The sequence below is a fragment of the Dendropsophus ebraccatus genome, chromosome 6, assembly GCF_027789765.1.
Source record: "Dendropsophus ebraccatus isolate aDenEbr1 chromosome 6, aDenEbr1.pat, whole genome shotgun sequence".
NCBI classification, from domain to species: Eukaryota; Metazoa; Chordata; class Amphibia; order Anura; family Hylidae; genus Dendropsophus; species Dendropsophus ebraccatus.
Window position 1 is genome coordinate 40,730,321 of NC_091459.1, and position 19,711 is coordinate 40,750,031.

The 19,711-nt window shown below is 42.8% G+C and overlaps 1 protein-coding gene across 1 annotated transcript in view; it reads right to left on the reverse strand.

Annotated features, from left to right (window-relative positions):
• Positions 1–19,711, reverse strand: part of HS3ST5 (heparan sulfate-glucosamine 3-sulfotransferase 5) — a 202,577-nt gene that overhangs the window by 76,040 nt on the left and 106,826 nt on the right. The window lies entirely within an intron of this gene.

The following is a 19,711-nucleotide window of genomic DNA, read 5'->3' on the forward strand; positions in this document are numbered from 1 at the left end:
CTATATCCTTATTCTGCAAAGCTGATCAAGAGGAAGGTAATGACTGATAAGGAAGAGGACATTCTTCCCCATAATAAGGAAAAAAATAGTTGCATGCTGGATGCACTTCTTGCTTTGGCTCATAAATTGTAGCAATACTAGTGTTGAGTCGAGTATTTTTCAATGCTCTAGTGCTTGACTCAAATGATGCACCCTATTAAAATTGATTGGAGACTCCAGCATTTAACCAGGTGCCCCCTGCTTGGCAGAGTGGAGGGCTTGGTTAACCTATTACATATTTACATTCAAATTTTTGCATAGTTCATCCCTTTAAGGGATGTTTAAATCAAATATACAAAATTCTGCCGTCAGTTATTCAAGGTGTATGGCCACCTTCTCCGAGCACCCCAATGCTTGATCGAGCACTATGCTCACCCAACACTAATCAATACCCTATCTGTGTGTGGACCCAAACAAATATAAAATAGTGTCAGATAGTACATAAAATACCATTTATACCTAAAAATACACTAAACAAAAATGATTACTCCTAGATTGGTCCTCTTGACCCCAGTCATGGATAACCCAGCCTTCAGCCACCAGGATCATCAACTAGGAAACATGCTGACTTTATTCTTTGGGTCAATACAACACTAAATTTGTATAGTTTCTGTTATCTTTTGTTACTAAATAAATACAAAACCTCCTGAGATACCACTAAAGAAGCACTCCGCCAATCCCCCCAAATACTCTTTTTTTGCAGGAGTACCCCTTTAGGCTATGTTCACACCATGTAAAAACAACAGCCGTACTTCACAACAACGGCTTCTGCTATGCAAATAATGGTAGTTGTATAATAAGTAGGCTCTCTAGCAATACCCCTAAAATATTATCTCAAAGTATAATTAAATCACAAGTAAATATGTATATATAACACTTTATCTAAATCAAAATTAAAATTCATAAAAACATATAAACAATGCGACTAGTGCAGGGCCCTTGCAAGTCGCCGTGGTTTATTACTACTATATTTGATCAAGTCAGTTATCACTGTTCTGTTTATCAGTTCAATATAAATTGCAACAGTTAGTGGCGCTTATTAGCGTTTTCACAGAAATATGTTAAAATAGATTCGGTGGAAATCCACCTCTCACCGGTCTGAAGACTCTGATTCTATGAGGTCTGCGGCCGCAGACTGGTGGGAGCAGACAGAGGGTTATTTACTTGAAGATCTCGTCAGGAGCTCTCCTCATGTTCAGTGTTCCTCGTGTCGTGTGCGGTTTTAACCGCACCGTATGCAACAACTACATGCGGACTTAACCGTACTATATGGTACAATGAATTTCAATAGAGTTACATACCCGCAAACTCGCAGCAATCCGGTACGTGTGAAGCTACCCTAAGGGTGCCTTCACACCTGACAGATCTGCAGCGGATTTCGTGCCGCAAATTCGCACTGAGATCTGCTGTGGATCCCTGTCCTGTACTCTCTATGGACAGACAAACTCGCAGGGGGATGGACACAGCAACTCCCTTTGTACATCCAGCATCCTACCATAGCAATTGCCTCGGTACATCTACTCGTCAGGGGCAAGACATCTGCACAGCCTACAGGTATTTATTTCAGATACTCCCTACAGAAATACTCATCTACCACACTATGTATCAATTCATTTTGATTTTTTTTCCCCCACTAGTGACCTACCTTACCTCTGATGATGTCAGTAAAATAACATTTGACCCACTATTGCCCTGAAGAACCCAGCACCACTGACTGGGGGAAACGCGTCGGAAACAGGGTCAATAACAACTCCACACATTGTTGGGTTGCCCATGCAAGATGTCCAACATTTTGTGACAATTTATAATCACTAATTGCTGAAAGGGTATACTTCTCATCATACATTTTTACATTTGAGGTCACATGAAACCACATACCTATATACTTCTCACAACACATCATCCTTTCAGGGTATGTAGGGATAGTCCCGTCTGGCCTAGGGGACGCCCACACCAGGCGGTCCACAGTAGTTATAGGCAGGGACTCATCAAACATCCTTGATCACCCACAGAGAGCACTGTGGAATTGTTTGTAATGTTCGTCCATTCATGCTACTGATTTTACAACACTAAATAAAAGCTAAGTTTTATTATAACTTACTGTCAACCACATTGTCACTTTAATAATACTTTAAGCTCCCTTTGTCCCGGACACGGTGGTGACTAAGTATCACATATCTACTACTCCTGTTTACCTATACAATTTTTGTGCAAATTCACTTTTTGTTCGTCACAGTTTCTCTGGAAAATGAAAGATGGAATCTGATTGGTTGCTAGTTCTACTTTACACCAGTTTAATAATTCCCCCCCCCACTGGTGTCTTTTCTCCACACAGACTGTGAGCTGCATGCCGGTAATGTTGTTCGGTAATGTTAGGCAGAGGGCCTTCACCCTGTGCTAGGAAAGCATTGCTGTATACTTTGCAGCCAGACAGCCTTGGATCTTCTTTTATGATGGTTATGTGACTGTTTATCCACATGAGAATCAGGGACAGCTATATGAGCACAGTATAAAAAAAATACCATCTGCCTGACTCACTTTTTGGCAGCATATCACTGCTTTTGCGATCTTTAATCTTTCAACATGTTGAAAGACAATGATCAGCCGACATTGTGCCTTGTGTCTTCTATTACACGATTGTTGGCCGTAAGACGATTGTTGTCCGTAACAGCCAGTATTACCCGAATGTGGCCGATAATCGCTTTGTGAAATCTGTCTTAAGGTATGAATATAGGCTGGGCTCACACTGTTTAGCATTTACATTGAGGGTATGTGCACATTACGGAATCCCGGCGGATCACCTGCCACACAACTTCGCTGGCCCCATGGGCTTTATTCTATGGTTTGGCAGATTCCGTCGTCCGCCCGAAGAATGAGCGGACGGCGGAATCTGCCAAACCATAGAATGAAAACTTTGGGACCGGTGAAGATGTGCACGGCTGCGAGCAGGGGGAGCTGCGAAATCCGTGTCGGGTGATCCACCAGGATTCCATAGTGTAAATTTTCATCCCGCTGCGAATATGTAAGCGGCAGCCCCCTTAACCTCTGTGGCCCGGTGCATACATGACCGGTCTGCATGCCTGCTTGTTCTGTTGCTGCGTGGGGCGGTGTGATTGGCTGAGTGGGGCGTCCAGACACCGGGACCGGTAATGTATGCATCGGGTTGCGGGGGTTAAGGGGGCTGCTGCTTACATACTTGCAGAGAGATGACAATGCCGCTGTGAGTATGTAATCCTATTAAAGCTGACAGGAGGGAAATCGCAGCGGATTTTGCAGGGAACTCACAGCGTGAAATCCACTGCGATTCCGTTACGTGTGAACCCACCCTAAAGCTACATTCAGTTTTATTAGGCACAAAAAAACTAATAATGATCATAATCATTTTTGACGGCTGTTTTTTTAAAAAATGCTGTTTTTTCCACTTTAAAAATTGGTGTGTGAACATGGCCTTATGGTGTAACGAAGAGAGAATTCTGTTTGTCTGTATGGCATACAGCAGAATCCATTATAACATGTAAGTATGCTATATATTTGTATGTGCCTTTATCCTTTTCAAGACTATGAAACGGTGAGAACAGAACTGGAAAGTATTGATCCAGACCTCTGGGTCAGAACTAAAGTTTTATGAGGTGTGAGAATAAAGATGAAAAAAAAACAAGAAAACACATAGGGTCACAGTTCAGATGAAAGTTGGGCATACTGTGTTCTCTGTGGGGAGGAGTAAGCCGCTGCCAGCCAGTTCTGGCAGCAACTTAGCTCTCTGAGAAAAAAGGAAGCAGCCATTTTCCATCATGCCTGATCCCTATATCCAACGAAATTATCTGTCGGTAGGGTCTTGGGAGAACCTTATACATTTTATACTCCTGAATAAAGTGTATGGGGACCTCAAAGGTCAAAACCAGGATGTACATGGAAGAGGAAAGGCATACAATCCATGGGGTAAGGCAATAGGCAAAGAATGGGGAGAGACCAGGGTAAAACACAGCCAGTTAAAGGAGAAATCCAGTGAGGGGACTTTTAAAACCCCCCCACAGTGGCCGGGGGGGACATAAAAACAAGCTTAACTCAGCTCTCCCCATGCCTCTCCAGCATCGGATCGCCACCATAGGATCTCCTCCCAGACAATGTCACAACCTAGTTGATTGACTGCTCGGTCAGCCAATCAGTGACTGGGTCAGAACGCCGCTGCAGTCACTGATTGGCTTAGCATGCAATCCATTAGCCAGGAAGGTATTTTTCCCCTTGTCGTGACATCATCAGGACTTGGACTTCCGGTGGGGGTTCTAGAGGTGGTGTAGTGGTGCGGCACGGGCACGTGAAGAGGTAAGTTAGTGTTCTGTAGTAAGTTGCCAGCTGCCCAAAGATAAAAATGGGCAGTTTTCTCCTTTAGGGTAGCTTCACACGTACCGTATCGCTGCGTTTTTATCGCTGCGTTTTTGGTGCAAAATCATGTGAAAATCAAAACTCCGCGATAAAAACGCAGCATTTAATACGCAGCGATACGGTACATGTGAAGCTACCCTTATAAGGGAACCATTCACCCCGTGGCCCCTGGCAGAAACTGACATACAGTGACATAAAGGTCAATATACTTACCACATCGCTCCCGGTCCCGTCCCGGATTCCGTTGTTGACACGGAGAAATCGCCGATTCTTCTTCTCCCGCCCATTATGGTAATGAGCTGAGTCCAACGTCCATAGGAAATGACGGACGAGTCCAACTTATTCATGAGGTCCTCTTCTCGTCGCCGCCCATCCATGCCTCCTGGAACTTGATTGACGTCTTCAGTCTTCTGACGAATTCTCGCGCCGGCGCCGTTGCGATGGTCTCGTCACCTCTTCTGCGCCTGCGCGGTAAACAGGATACGTGTTCGAGACAATCGGCGCACGCGCAGTAAACAGTGAAGCTGCAGAGCGGCTTCAATTGTGAACTGCGCATGCGCCGAAAACGACTGTCACGGCGCCTGCTCGGGATCCGGTGAGAAGAAAGAAGACGAGGAGGAAGAGGACCCAGCGTCAATCAAGTGTCGGAGGCGGGGAGAAGGCTGGACTTCGGACCCGGCGGCACTCATTACCATAATGGGCGCGAGAAGAAGAATTGGCCATTTCTCCGTGTCAACAACGGGATCCGGGACGGGACCGGGAGCGATGTGGTAAGTATATTGACCTTTATGTCACTGTATGTCAGTTTCTGCCGGGCCACAGGGTGAATGGTTCCCTTTAATATGCAGAGTGAGTCCAAAAGGATGGTGCAAATATAAAGGCTTGTAGGAAAAGTGGGATGCAGCCCTAGGGAGTCCAGGAAAACATGGATACAACCTATGCACTATGGCTGTATCCAGGTTCTCCTGACCTCCCTAGAGCTGCATCCAACTTTTTCAGCCACCAGTATTCATATTCCGAATAATTGGACTCGAGCATGCTGTTTTGAGTTTTGCTCATTGCTAGTCAATGGCCATTTACCACTGTAGTTACTTTATACCTTTATATTTGCACCATAGCAAATGCCTGTAGCAACCAATCACAGAACATCAAGGACTTAGTATCTGCGCCCCCCCCCCCCCACCATACACAGGATCTGAACGACCTGAGACAACCCATCACTGAATAAGTGGAGTCCATATCTGAGCATATGCTGCTATGCATCTGGACAGGACTGGTGCCAATACATGGGGTATAAAACCAAACACATACTACATGTCTTGGAATTTTTGGGGTTTATGTCTTGGAATATTTGTTTGTTTTGAGTGTGGCTGATGGATCCATGTACTCGGAGCATCATCAATATACACATTCATAAAGGGGTGTGGTACAGGGATATGTATAGATTGTGATCTATGCTACATTTCTTCTGATATTTTCAGGACTGGACTACCACCTAGACGTCTGCTGTGTCACCAATGGGAATCACATAAAACATTTGTAGGGTATAGATACAACTTGGATTGATAGTGTGTCTTCTCATTTGGGAATTTACGAATTCGAGGCTGATATCATTAGCTACAGCTCAGGAACCAGCATTCAGCAAACAGATTCAGAAAATGCAATGCACCCGATCATATGTTTTTACGCTCAGAATCCTTGCTTTGACCAGTCAGAGCTGTTTTACCAGTGACCCCATAATATTAGACAGGTAGTTTTAATGTTGTGGCTGATCTGTGTGTGTGCAATTATTCTATTTCCGAAAAATTTAAGGTGATCAACTATATCTTTTTTTTTGGAATGTATAAACAGAATTGGAAATACAATAACTGTTACAATCTGGTGTGTTATGTCTGCTATAGAGGACTCGCAGGGGATAAATAACTTACAACATGCAATGACATGGTGCTGAATTGCTTCATTTTCTCCCGCTACTGTAGGTCACACTAGAGCCTACAAGATTGAAAACCTGCAGAGCCATGTAGCAGTTCACTTAACTCCATTCAGTGGCATTTATTTGTCATCCTAACTCTAATCCCGAGGAGGAGTGACCCGGAACAGTAGAGAGGTAATTTTGTCTCGCACATCTTGATCCGTCCCATGCCAGCTCTCTCGGTTGGCAATGATTGCTCTAAATGCCGCCAGTGCAGCTATATAAGAACTGGCTGGTGAAGTGGATGGAAGCGTAAGAAGGGGTTATACGTTAGCGCTATTAGTGTAACCCTTCTGTAATTAAAGAGGAAGCCTTGTAACATCCAGATATGTGAACTAGCCTTCAGTATAGAGACAATGCTAATGAGTCATAGATAATAGAGGTGGTATACTACTATAGAATAAGTGGCCAAGGTGAATGGACATGACTCATTGCACTGTGCAAACTATTCGTCTGACCTCGCTACAATAGAATGTTGATCGGTTATATAGAATATAGATTGGGTTATTGTGTTCATATATCTATTATAGGAGATAAACAAACATCTGAGGTAAAAAAGAATTGAGAGGAATAAAGGGAAGTTGTAGTAAACACTTCAGTTCTGACCCTCGCCCAGTGTTTAGCTTTGTTCTTCTTCAGAACACTTTCCAGAAGAGAATCACTCAGACTCTGGCTGACATTTTAATTATAGAAATTACCATAGATTACAATAGATCTGTTAAAGGGGTACTTCGGTTGTTGTTTTTTTCTTTCGAATCAACTGGTGTTAGAAAGTTATATAGATTTGTAATTTACTTCTATTTCAAAATCTCAGGTCTTCCAGTACTTATAAGCAGCTGTACGTCCTGCAGGAAGTGGTGTATTCTTTGCAGTCTGACACAGTGCTCTCTGCTGCCACCTCTGTCCAGGACAGGAACTGCCCAGAGCAGTAGCAAATGTCCATAGAAAACTTTTTTCTGCTTTGGACAGTTCCTGTCCCAGACAGAGAAGTCAGCAGAGAGCACTGTGTCAGGGTATGTGCACACTGAGGAATCTGGTTCTTTCTTCGGGTGGACGGCATAATCTGCCTGTGCACAGAATGGAGTCTATGGCACAGGCAGAGATGCGAGCAGGGCGAGCTTCGAAATCCGCGGCAGGTGACCCGTCTGGATTCCTCAGTGTGCACATACCCTCAGGCTCGAAAAGATACACCACTTCCTGCAGTACATACAGCAGCTCATAAGTACTGAAAGACTTGAGATTTTTTTTTAAATAGAAGTAAATTATAAATGTATATAACTTTATGACACCAGTTAATTAAAAGAAATGTTTATTTTTTTTCGCTGGACAACCCCTTTATCTGCATGCCTTGCTCAGCCATCACATCACATACAGCAAGGTGGTTGCTCTATTGCACAGAAGAGGTTGTAGTCTGTGCTTAAGCAGAAGCATGCCTACACTGCAGCTCAATTTTTTTTTAGCAATAGCCTGATGATGTCATCTTAAGAAACCAAAATGTACCCTTGAAGAGGTTATGTGATAATATCAGAGGAATTATAATTCTCCTTAAAGAGAGTCCATCATAAAGATTTGTGGAGACTTAAAGCCCATTCCTGCTCCACTGGGAATTCTGGGAAGAAAGGATATACAAAATAGCTAAGAGCTATTTTGCATATTCTTTCTTCTCAGAATTCCAGTGGAGCAGAGATGACCTTTAAGCCTCCACACATCTTTATGATGGACTCTTGATTAGTTTCCATTAGGCCCACGTCGATAGGCCTCATACTAGCCAGCCAACACCCTGCTCTACACTGACATCCTGTCTGCAGATGGAAAGTCTTTCCCTTTGGCTAGATTGTACGGTTTGGCATAGATCCCCAGTCAATCTTCTAAGACTCCAAGATGGAGAAAAGAACTAACTTGAAGGGACACCGCTTTGCCTAAGTGGTGTGAGAGCTATTTTGCATATCCTTTCTTCCCATGTAAATCTGAACTTTTCTCCATATGAATCGACAAGAATAAAATCATGGTTTTCTCCAATGCATGCTGTATTATGGAGGGGTTCTCTTATAGAGTTTCCCTATGATGGTGCTGTACAGACCTGTATGACTCTATATCGGGTATAAACCCTATTTTAATACTATTATTCAAAACTCAAAAATCAAGTATATAGTATATATCCAATCCTAGATGAAACTATGGAATTAACATATAGGGGGCGATTTATCAAACATGGTGTAAAGTGAAACTGGCTCAGTTGCCCCTAACAACCAATCAGATTCCACCTTTCATTCCTAACAGACTCTTTAGAAAATGAAAGGTGGAATCTGATTGGTTGCTAGGGGCAACTGGGACAGTTTCACTTTACACCATGTTTGATAAATCTCCCCCATAGTGTATTATGTTAATGAATTACCACTGTATATCAATGAAGGTTCTACAGAAAAATCATGTATATTGTCAAAACAAGTTAAAAGCATTTCCAAAGCTATTTTTAAGACAGCAGCGGATATATCTGTATCCACTTTATGTCTGTAAACGACTTGGGAGAGACAGAAGCTTATACCCAACAGGCACAAGAGATGTTAAATGTACCGAGACCTTGCGTAATTGGCCTGAGAGGCTGAACCCTGTTATCCGGTATATTGGTGGCACAATTAATCCCTTAGTCTCAATTCTCTTCACTCTAAAAGGACAATTTTGGGTGAATATGCTTCTAGGAAATAGAAAATGATGAGCGGGAGTCTACTGTATGATACTATGGAGACACAGAATGTCTGTAAGCTAATTCAGCCAAAATGAGGCAATTACCATCCCCTGCTCACCTCACATTGATCTTACATTCATCTCACATTGCCAGCCGCTTCCACATACTCTTCTCTTCAGCAACATTATACTCCATATTGACCACACAGGTTCAGCAGTACAATAGCAGACAGCTTTTAGCTTAAAAAGGGACACATTTTATTGAAGAAAACTGACGTTGTGTAAACACAGCAAAAAGCTAATACAGTTAATATCCAGGTTTAGGCACTTAAAGCAAAAAGGGGAAACATATTTATAACAATCTATATAAACTGTGGACTATGCTTGAAAACATTCTGTTTTGCTTACGAAATGCTACATAACATCACATATTCTCCTATTCTTCATTCAGCAATGATGTTACCTTTAGCATTTTTCTTGCTATTTGAAAGGTTATGACAGTTACACATTAAATAATTGTTCTATTATGTAAAGACCTGGCAGGACCCTTAAATGGGCACGGTCAATATCTAGGCTCCATCACTAAGGCCATTTGGTCTTTAGCCCCTTCCCGTCAGCAATATATATATATATATATATATATATATATATATATATATATATATATATATATACGTTCCTGCTGCACATACCCTGTGCAGTAGGAAAGTATATACTGTATACGTTCCTGATTGAGGGGCTTACTGATGTGTGCGGGACCACTGCAATGAGAGTGGTCCCGCACACATCAGTGTGTCCGGGGCCAGAGGTAATGAGAGGCAGCTGCGATTCCGCAGCTGCGTCTCATTAACTCCTTAAAGGTTTAAGGTACTCAGTGACAGAAGCTTGTGATCGGGACTCCCGCAGCATGGCAGGGGTAAGCCTTTTACCTCCGTCCTGTCAGTTCGGCGATCTATGGATAGTCTGCTCTCAGGTAGGCACTATGTATAGATCACCGATAACACTGATATATGCTATGCAATGGCATAGCATAGATCAGTACATGAAATCTATTGATTGCACTTTGTACAGTGAAAAAAAAGTACAGTAATAAAAAAAGTTTTTAAAAAAGTATTAAAAAACCCTCATAAACCCCCCCTCTTAATAAAAGTTTAAAATACCACCATGCCAATTATTGTCCGCCGCGGAATGCCGCCAGCCTCCGTGTCATAATAGGAGTCTATGGGAGGCGCGCACGGCTCCTCTCCCCGCGCTGAAGAATGAACATGTTCATTCTTCAGTGCCGATAGATGCAGCGTGCCCGCCTCCCATAGAGTGTCATTATGACACGGAGGCTGGCGGCATTCCGCGGCAGAAAATTTCGCCGTTCTGCTCTGTGTGAACGCCCCCTTACCCTAGCACCACAATGCTGGATCCAGTACTATGCTGGCCCGAGCATGCTCTCTCCACACTAATAATTATATTTACTATGTCCTGGTATTAAAGTTTCATATAACAACACTTTTTATAAACACGTCTTTGTGCCTATATTAAAAAGTGCTGTCGATTTAGATAACTATTAAAACTAGAGTTAGTTGCACGGATAGTGATGTAAGCCCCACACCGGGAACAGCCTCCTTCCTATTTTGTGATGAGGCAGGCTTTTTTGTAAACCACAGTACAGCAATTATAGTTACTTTAACAGCCACCGCAATGTGGCAATTATAACAACATTACTGGCTCATTAAGGTTCTTTAATGTAATGGTGACAGTTCATTCTATCTTCTAGAAGCTATTGTCTAGCAGGAGAATAACACCCGTTAACTTGATCTCTTACAGCTCCTACACAAAACACATTTGTACATCAGGAGACACATTAGCAAAATATAGTTACTTAATAATGGGGAATGGTAATTACAATCTTATCAGCGGCCACTGACAACTCCAAACATCCTCCGCTTATAGGAAGTCACCAATTTGGCTTTCAATTTCATATCGCCAGAAAATGGATAAACAACATGAGAAGTTTGTTAGGAAGTATTCAATATTACAGACGCTGAGTCCTGCTGATAAAGGTAAAGTATGGGTAGGAAAACGTATCTCTAAATACTCTATTCACAGCGTGTGCTGGTGGTATAAAGACAGGACATTACACTGCAGTTCTGGGCTACCGATACACTACGGATACTAAGAAAATAAATAACTACTGATACAATATTAATACTAATCAAATAAATAACTACTGATGCAATACTAATGAAATAAACAACTGCCGATACACTACAGATACTAAGAAAATAAATAACTACCAATATACTATGGATACTAAAAAAATAAATAACTACTCATACTATACTGATACTAATCAAATGAAATAAAATAAAAGCAGAAGTTCGTTATTACCAAATTATAACTGAAGTCAATGGAATGACGGATGCCCACGACACATAGGTGGACATTCAATAAGTCTGGTGTTTTTTTGTGCTGGGCTTAAAAATGTCCCTGCAGTGCAGAGGCTCTAAGGATTTATGTAGAGGTGCAATGCCTCTGGATAAATGCTGTGCGCACCAGACCCCGACTGTGTGCTCAAAGTGAAGCCTACACCAGCTTAGAGCCATGCCCCCTCTGCATGCTGCCGCATCCCCGTTGCACCGCCTCACCGCCCCTTTGGTGCAAGCAGCTGAGAAAGCCCACTTGCAAATTAATTATTCCCATTGTGTTTGTGAATATATTTTATGCAAGGGGGCTCTCTGCTCCAGAAAATTGCCTGTGTGCCATATAATAAATGTCCCCCGTAGTGTATTGATGCAGAAAATTAGGAAACACTCAGCACAGCTTTTCAGCATTAACTCCAACATCGCATCTACATGCAAGGACCTGCATCTCCCAATTAAAGATGATCAAACATCTGGATTTTGCAGGTTCGAGCCTTTCCGTTCCGTAGAAAAGGAGGAGACAGGAGGAGGATTTAGGGCGGTACTCGGGCTGTCTCCTCCTTCCCCACGGAGCGGGAAGGCATCGGGAATCAAATGCTGCAGGTTCGAGATGGTTCGAGTTCGCTCAAACCTGCAAAATCCCGATGTTCGATCATCTCTACTCCCAATCTGGACAACATTGGGCAACCACCGTGGTGCTCTACTAATCATAAAGTAGGCAATGTTCGTGTATTGGTATAGAATAGACTAAAGAAGCGAAATTCACCATTCAATCTTCTTATGGTTATTTATTGTGTTTTTAATAATTGCCATTGTTTGTGCAGATGTCAAATTATTCACGTACATTATTTTTTAGAAGTTTTTTTTCACCGTCCTTTCACCGTCTTTACTACTAAATTCAATGGGCCTTCAAAAAACTACAACCAAAAGGGCCCGTACTAGAATAATGTACAGACAGTCGTCATTGTAATGACGGGCACCCAAAACGTGAAATCACTGACATCATTTTGAGAAAAACCAAAAAGGAGAGAAAAAAAGTCATGAGAACATAGCTTATAACTGTGGAGTGGACCAGCTCCTCCAGGGCCATTCTTGTAGCAGTGTTTAGATGTCTCCCTTTCTCCTCCCTATCCTCCCAACTGGAGTCTCACATTGGTTTAGGACTTCCTCTGTTTTCTACTTGCCGTTATCACCCCAGCTGCAGGGGAATACATATGTTAGAGACAGACCATGCTGCTACCATGGGACCATTGGGGAGAGGGGGCTCCGTCCTAGTTGATTTTAACTCTTAAGAAGAAGTCACATCATTTATGTTGCTAATGGAGGATGTAGCTACAGAGGCATGGTTAAGCTATTGCATGGAGAATCCTCCCTAAAACATTCCATCTTTGTTGATTTTATTCCCTTTACTACTGGTAGGAAACTAAATACTAAAGGAAAATGGTCATTAATCACTAAAAATATTCCAATCTGTATTGACATGCGCCGTTCACTCAGAAACATCCAGCGGTACATCGGTCAGCCAGTATAAATAGTACAGGGACAACAATATAACCACGTCCCCCTGAGGAAGCATTTGGTATGCAAAATGCGCGTTGGGATGCAGTGTTCATACAGATACTTTAAAGGGGTGCTCCAGCGTGGGGGCACTTTTTTGGGGGGACCGGGGAGGAGATGGCTGAAATAAATAATGTTCACTCACCTTCCCGGTTCCAGCGGCGGGTCACTCATCGCGGCACTCAGGTCCCCGGTTCCCGGCTGCTTCCGGGTGTCTGACGCCGCCCAAGACGCTACGTCTCAGGGCCGCTCAGCCACTCAGTGAAGGAGGCGGGATCCGAGCGGACTTCACACGGATCCCGCCTCCTTTACTGAGTGGCTGACGTAGCATCTCGGGCGGCGTCAGGCACCCGGAAGCGGCCGGGAACCGGAGCGCCGCGATGAGTGAGCCGCCGCTGGAACCGGGGAGGAGAGTGAACGTCTTTTATTTCAGCCACCTCCTCCCCGGTCCCCCCAAAAAAGTGCCCCCACACTGGACAACCCCTTTAAGTTAGTGTACTTTTTGGATATTTACAATTATGTTTCTACCAGTTACCCTACCAGCTACCCTATATATACTCCCCATATGTATGCTAACATTTTCCTTTTGACAGGGTTATACTATTTACATCTTGTAATCGTGTTTTTTATGTCTTAAATTCTTTTTTACAATACAGATTGGAATATTTTTCCTGATTTATGCCCATTTTTCTTTAGTATGCATGCTATTGTAGGATTTGTTGTGCTTCCCAGTTGTGACAGTGATTGTATACACACTAGCATTGAAAACATATGGATAGTATATATATAATTTCTGTCAAAGGCATCTATTGTGTATAATGGTAGGAAACTGTGAAAGGCTCTTCTGTCAAGAGGACTGCAAATAAAGGTAAAAAGGGTTTTGACCTAAAGGTCATGGAAAGATAAGGTGAATAAACCCTACCTACCATGTTTTTCTAATCCCGGATAACTCCTTTAGGGACATAAGATTTTTTTTAGAATTTTTATTCCTAATTCATGTTTAGTGATGAGCAATTAGTTTCTCTCGCGATGTACGCAACTGCGTAAGTTTCCTCCCACCAATGTAAAAGAGCCAATGAAAGTGTGGGGAAGGAAGGGCACATCAGGTAATGTAGTAGCCATGTTCACTACTGGCATTACTGTGATTGTCTGTACAATTAGCGTCATTACGTATGTTACATACATGCTATAAAAACGTGACAGCATCTGAATTTAGTTAGGCAATAGAGATGAGCGAACCGGGTTCGGGTTCGAGTCGATCCGAACCCGAATGTTCGGTATTTAATTAGCTGGGGCTGCTGAACTTGGATAAAGCTCTAAGGTTGTCTGGAAAACATGGATACAGCCAGTGACTATATCCATGATTTCCACATAGCCTTAGGGCTTTATCCAACTTCAGCAGCCACCGCTAATCAAGTGCCGAAAGTTCGGGTTCGGATCGACTCGAGCATGCTCCAGGTTCGCTCATCTCTATTAGGCAACAATATTCACAGTGATGGTTAGTCAGTGTAAAGAGGGAGAGCTGACCGAGTACTATCAGGATTTATTTCTTAACCCTGTAGTGACCAGGCGTCCTCTGTGAAAAAAACGTAAGAACCTAATAGTCCTTTTTAGGGCTAATTTCCATATATTTTTTTCATTAACCTTTCTGTCTGGCTCTGCTGTGTGCCAGTGATTGCCAGTATATACGCAGGGGCGAATAAAAGATACGCTAATGCTACGCACTTCGTAATTGCTCCGCTATTACGTATTTTACACTTTGCACCTAATGATCTGTACACGTGCATAGACCGAAACAGTGGGATGTTCGCTCATCACTATTCATGTTAAGACTTCAGCACTACTTGCTTTTTGTGTGAAATTGTCAGTGGACCCCAAAAGTATTTAAAGACATAAATATAAAACTCAACTCATGTTTGAGTAACGATTATTTTCTGAACATATAGGAGGACATTTACAAACTTTGTGCCCCTGGTACGCGCCAGGGAGAAGGTGCAGATTCGCCATTTCTCCCTGGAGTATGCCAGCCGTATCCTCTGCTTGCCTGATGGGCGGAAAAGGAGGAGCGGTAAGGTGGACTCCTCCAGCGCCAGATTTACAATGATTTATGCCTGCTGACAGGCATAAATCACGGCAAAAATCTACACCTGCACGACACCGGTCTATTCCTGAGCACCACCCTGGCATGAAGCACAAGGGACGGGCCTGCCAGCCCTCAGTAAGATGCTTTGCTCTCTGTGACGTGACTTAATTAGAATCAATGGAGCTGCATCACAGGGGAGGGGAGGGGTGTCACCACACTGGGGACCAGGCCGGTGCTCAGAAATAGACCAGCACCATACGTGAGAACTGGGTGGCGGTTCAAAAAAAGGACCACACCGCCGGCATCCCCACTCCGGGCCGCTCCATTCAGGTAAAGAACCCAACGATGATGGTACATTTGTTTTAAGACATATGTCACACATTTAGCAGTAACCTGCAAATATATATTTTTTTCCATCTTATTCACCAAACCTTTCAAGCTTTTCCTATCCATGCTAATTTAGATTATTACCATAGACTTATACATTTGCTTAAATAGATGGTATGAGGAGACTTTTCAGCTAAAGTTACATTGTGATATCTGACACAATGTACTGCGCTTAACGTCAGGTACAACACCAATCAATAGACTGTCACAGAATGTTCCTGTGGTGCTTCCAGATGAACATAGAACAGAATGACTAAAATAAGCCAGCCAATTAAATTATAATATCTGAATAGAGTTAGACTTGAAGAAAGTCAGCGAAGTGAAGACATTTGTATTGCTGGAACAATGTTCTCCATGGTGCAATGAATTGTATCTACATCAGTAAGACGGCAAAGTAATGTCATAAAGCCACTTTCCGCTAGTTCTGGTTAGCCAGTAGGAGAATATTTCAATATATAGGCAGCCTTGTCCTGGAGTAGCATGCTTCTTGAATGCTATTACTGCCAGCAAGGAAATTATTTTACTTGATTAGATCCTTTAATGGGAAGAAAGACTCTAATCAACAGTCCTCACGGTTGATAGACTAATGCGGAATGCTGGCTAATGACACAACGGCCGCTATAAATGGAAGTGGAGTCGCGAGCAGAAGAAAACACACTGACTTTTTGTTGTCTCTTAATTGAATTTCACTTATTAAATTGTTTAGATTAATTGTATAAACCGAGGTTGATAATAGGAAGGCAGAAAATATCTATAATTCTTCTCTAACTTGAAGAGCGTGTTTTGTTCCTATGAGTAGTGAGATAATTGGGGTAATTTCCAAAATGCATGGCTTTTGCTAAGTTTTATTATGTTGCAAAGTCAAATTAGCCAAAAATCGGATCAATTACTGTTTGCACACAAAAAGAATGTGAATAGTCTACCTGCTAAGCCAGTCTAAACGGCAACTTTTATAATTAATCCTGATGTATGAGTTTCTAATTAGTGTAAAAGCAATAGAAGCGCTAAAACATGGTCCCCCTTGTCGCATTGGTCACTCACTAAGATGACTTAGTTAGGTCACCATTACATAGGGCATTTTAATAGCTAGAACACAGTCCTAATTATGGCATTAAAGTCCCATGACCATGATTAAAGGGTTACTCCGGGCTGGGGTCATTTTCAGTGTATGGCCAGAGAGGGGGGGGATATAGAAGCCGCCGGTCACTTACCTCCCAGGTTCCAGTGCCAGGTCCCGGATCGCACGACCCCGTTCTCCCATCTGGCTGCGGCTTACTGGTATGAGCTGCAGCTTGAGACGTGCCGTCTTAAGGAAGCTTAGCCATTTAGCTGTCGTAGCGGAGTTCCGCCTCAGCCACTAAATTGCTGAGCTGCGGCTTGAGACGTAACGTCTCAAGCTGCAGCTCAGACCAGGAAGCGGCAGCCGGATGGAACCCTGCACTTGAACCGGGGAGGTAAGTGACCGTACACTGAATTGACCCCAGCCATTAAAGAGTACCTCTTTAAGCACCACTACACCAAACACGTAGGTCCAGAATTTTGCCAGTTTTAGATACACGAATAAAGGTTAAAGGGGTATTCCAGGTTATTTTGATATTAATTCTACTGATTTCTCTTGTAATATAATTAATATATCTCATTGGTTTCTATAATAAATTTTGTCTCTTTCTCTCTATTTTTATGTAAGTCACGTGTTTCTGTGACGTCACCGAACCGGAAGTGTGGGGACTTCCCCGACTCGGCCGGCCTCTTGGTGTTTATGTAGTTAGAAAGCTAGCAGAGCTTTACAAACGGCCTCCCTGCACACGGGAGGTCACATGACACCCTGTTCCCGGGCGGCCTGTCAGTGTGAAGGAGGTCGCATCCACCTCCTGTATAATCACTAAAACCCTCCACCCCCTGCCAGTATAATCATACCGATGTCTCCCCCGGCCCCCTCCATCCTGTGTATACAGTCCTTTTCAAAGATCTCTCACCCCATCCCCCTCTTGCACTCAGCTGACAGGCTCTCTCTCTCTCTCTCTCTCGCTGTGTGTGAAGCAGGAGAGATTTCTTTCCTGCTCCGTACACAGTGCCTGTCAATTGCCCCGATAAAACTCAGCTGCCAGGAACTGTGTACGGAGCAGGAAAGAAATCTCTCCTGCTTCACACACAGCGAGAGAGAGAGAGAGAGCCTGTCAGCTGAGTGCAAGAGGTGCCGAGACCGGGGGATGGGGTGAGAGATCTTTGAAAAGGACTGTATACACAGGATGGAGGGGGCCGGGGGAGACATCGGGATGGTTACACTGGCAGGGGGTGGAGGGTTTTAGTGATTATACAGGAGGTGGATGCGACCTCCTTCACACTGACAGGCCGCCCGGGAACAGGGTGTCATGTGACCTCCCGTGCGCAGGGAGGCCGTTTGTAAAGCTCTGCTAGCTTTCTAACTACATAAACACCAAGAGGCCGGCCGAGTCGGGGAAGTCCCCACACTTCCGGTTCGGTGACGTCACAGAAACACGTGACTTACATAAAAATAGAGAGAAAGAGACAAAATTTATTATAGAAACCAATGAGATATATTAATTATATTACAAGAGAAATCAGTAGAATTAATATCAAAATAACCTGGAATACCCCTTTAAGTTTTAGCTGCTCACGACCAGGAGTGCCAACTTTACCACCTCATCCTCAAGCTTTCCTTTGCATTTGGTGTCTGGCCAACACCTCGAAGTACATGCACTCTCCACTTGTAACCACCGGTACTACTAAAGATTCTCCCAATGGTGAGCTGTTTATTTTTGTTTTTTCTACTTTTCTAAATTACTAGTTTATGTAGTATGTGCCATAGTTCCAGCAATACATACTACTTAAAGAAATGATGGAGACGAAAACCGATAACATTAAGTTATTCATCTGGTTATTCCCAACTGCACTAACACATCTCCCTGAATGGCTATGGTCACTTTGAAGCACAATGACAGTTTACCCATAATGCATCGGGAGTAGTAACACGGTGCACAGTCACTGTGTACAGAGTGCAAAGTTAAGGATTTTGTGTTTCCTTACACCTCGACAACAAACATATGCCCTTCAGAAACCCTGGCACATGCAGGATTATCAGATATCACTGCAATGCCTCCAGGGAAGCTCTGAGGGCACACAGTGTTGGCGGCCCAACATAAGCAGCCTTGCACAGCCATGTACACATATAGTACTGGCAATATCATATGTTATACACAGAGAAATTCACAGATTTACAGATATACAGAAAAATTGCCATTATTTATCATCATTTCCAATACATATGGATTGTTTATGGGTCTAATGCATCAACATGATGATTCAGATTTTTGACAGACTAAGTGCCATGATTTATAGTATGGGTGTATAGGGGAACATATATTACAATCTACTGTCATTTATTTCACAAGTACATATTTTTTTGTAAAACCCAGTCCTGCATTATACACATGAACCTATATTGTGATACTATAATATATGGAGAATAGAGAAAATAAGGAGATACAACAACAAAGAATTGTAAATGGCGTAAGCCCAGAGATTATAGTGGAGAATAGAACATATGTGACTATGTTTTTTTTTTTTTTTTTTTTTTTTTTTTTTAATATAGAGCCATACATCACACAACATAACTCTATGCTGTATATAAGGGATGGCTGCAATCATCAATAAATATGGTAGATGGAATTCAGAAATAGCAAGGTCTTCATATACAATTTTTCCTATATCCTGGTCAGTGAATGGAATGCAATAAACCCATATAATGGCCTACATATAGTAACAGGTCTCGTCTATTGTTGTCTATGTCCATGAGGCTTGCTTTAAAGCATGTCAGTAAATGCTGTGAAGAACACCTGACATAGCTGCCATTCAAATGTTTGTCCTGCAAACAGTCATTCCTCTTGCCCCCCCCCCCCCCCCAGGTACGCATACTATCATGGCTAGAAGGTACAAGAAAATAAGCTGTCCTCTCCATAATTCTCTGTCCCCTCCAGACACCAGTGCCCTATTTCATATGGGAACAAAGAATCAGCCATATTGAAATCTGACACCCCTAATATCTACCATCAGAGGAGAGTCAGGACAACACAATATATATTAAGTTATTTGGTCCTGCTAAAATCAGTGAGTTTTACTTACGTGTAAGGCTATGTTCCCACAACGACTATTTTTTTTAGACTTTTGAGT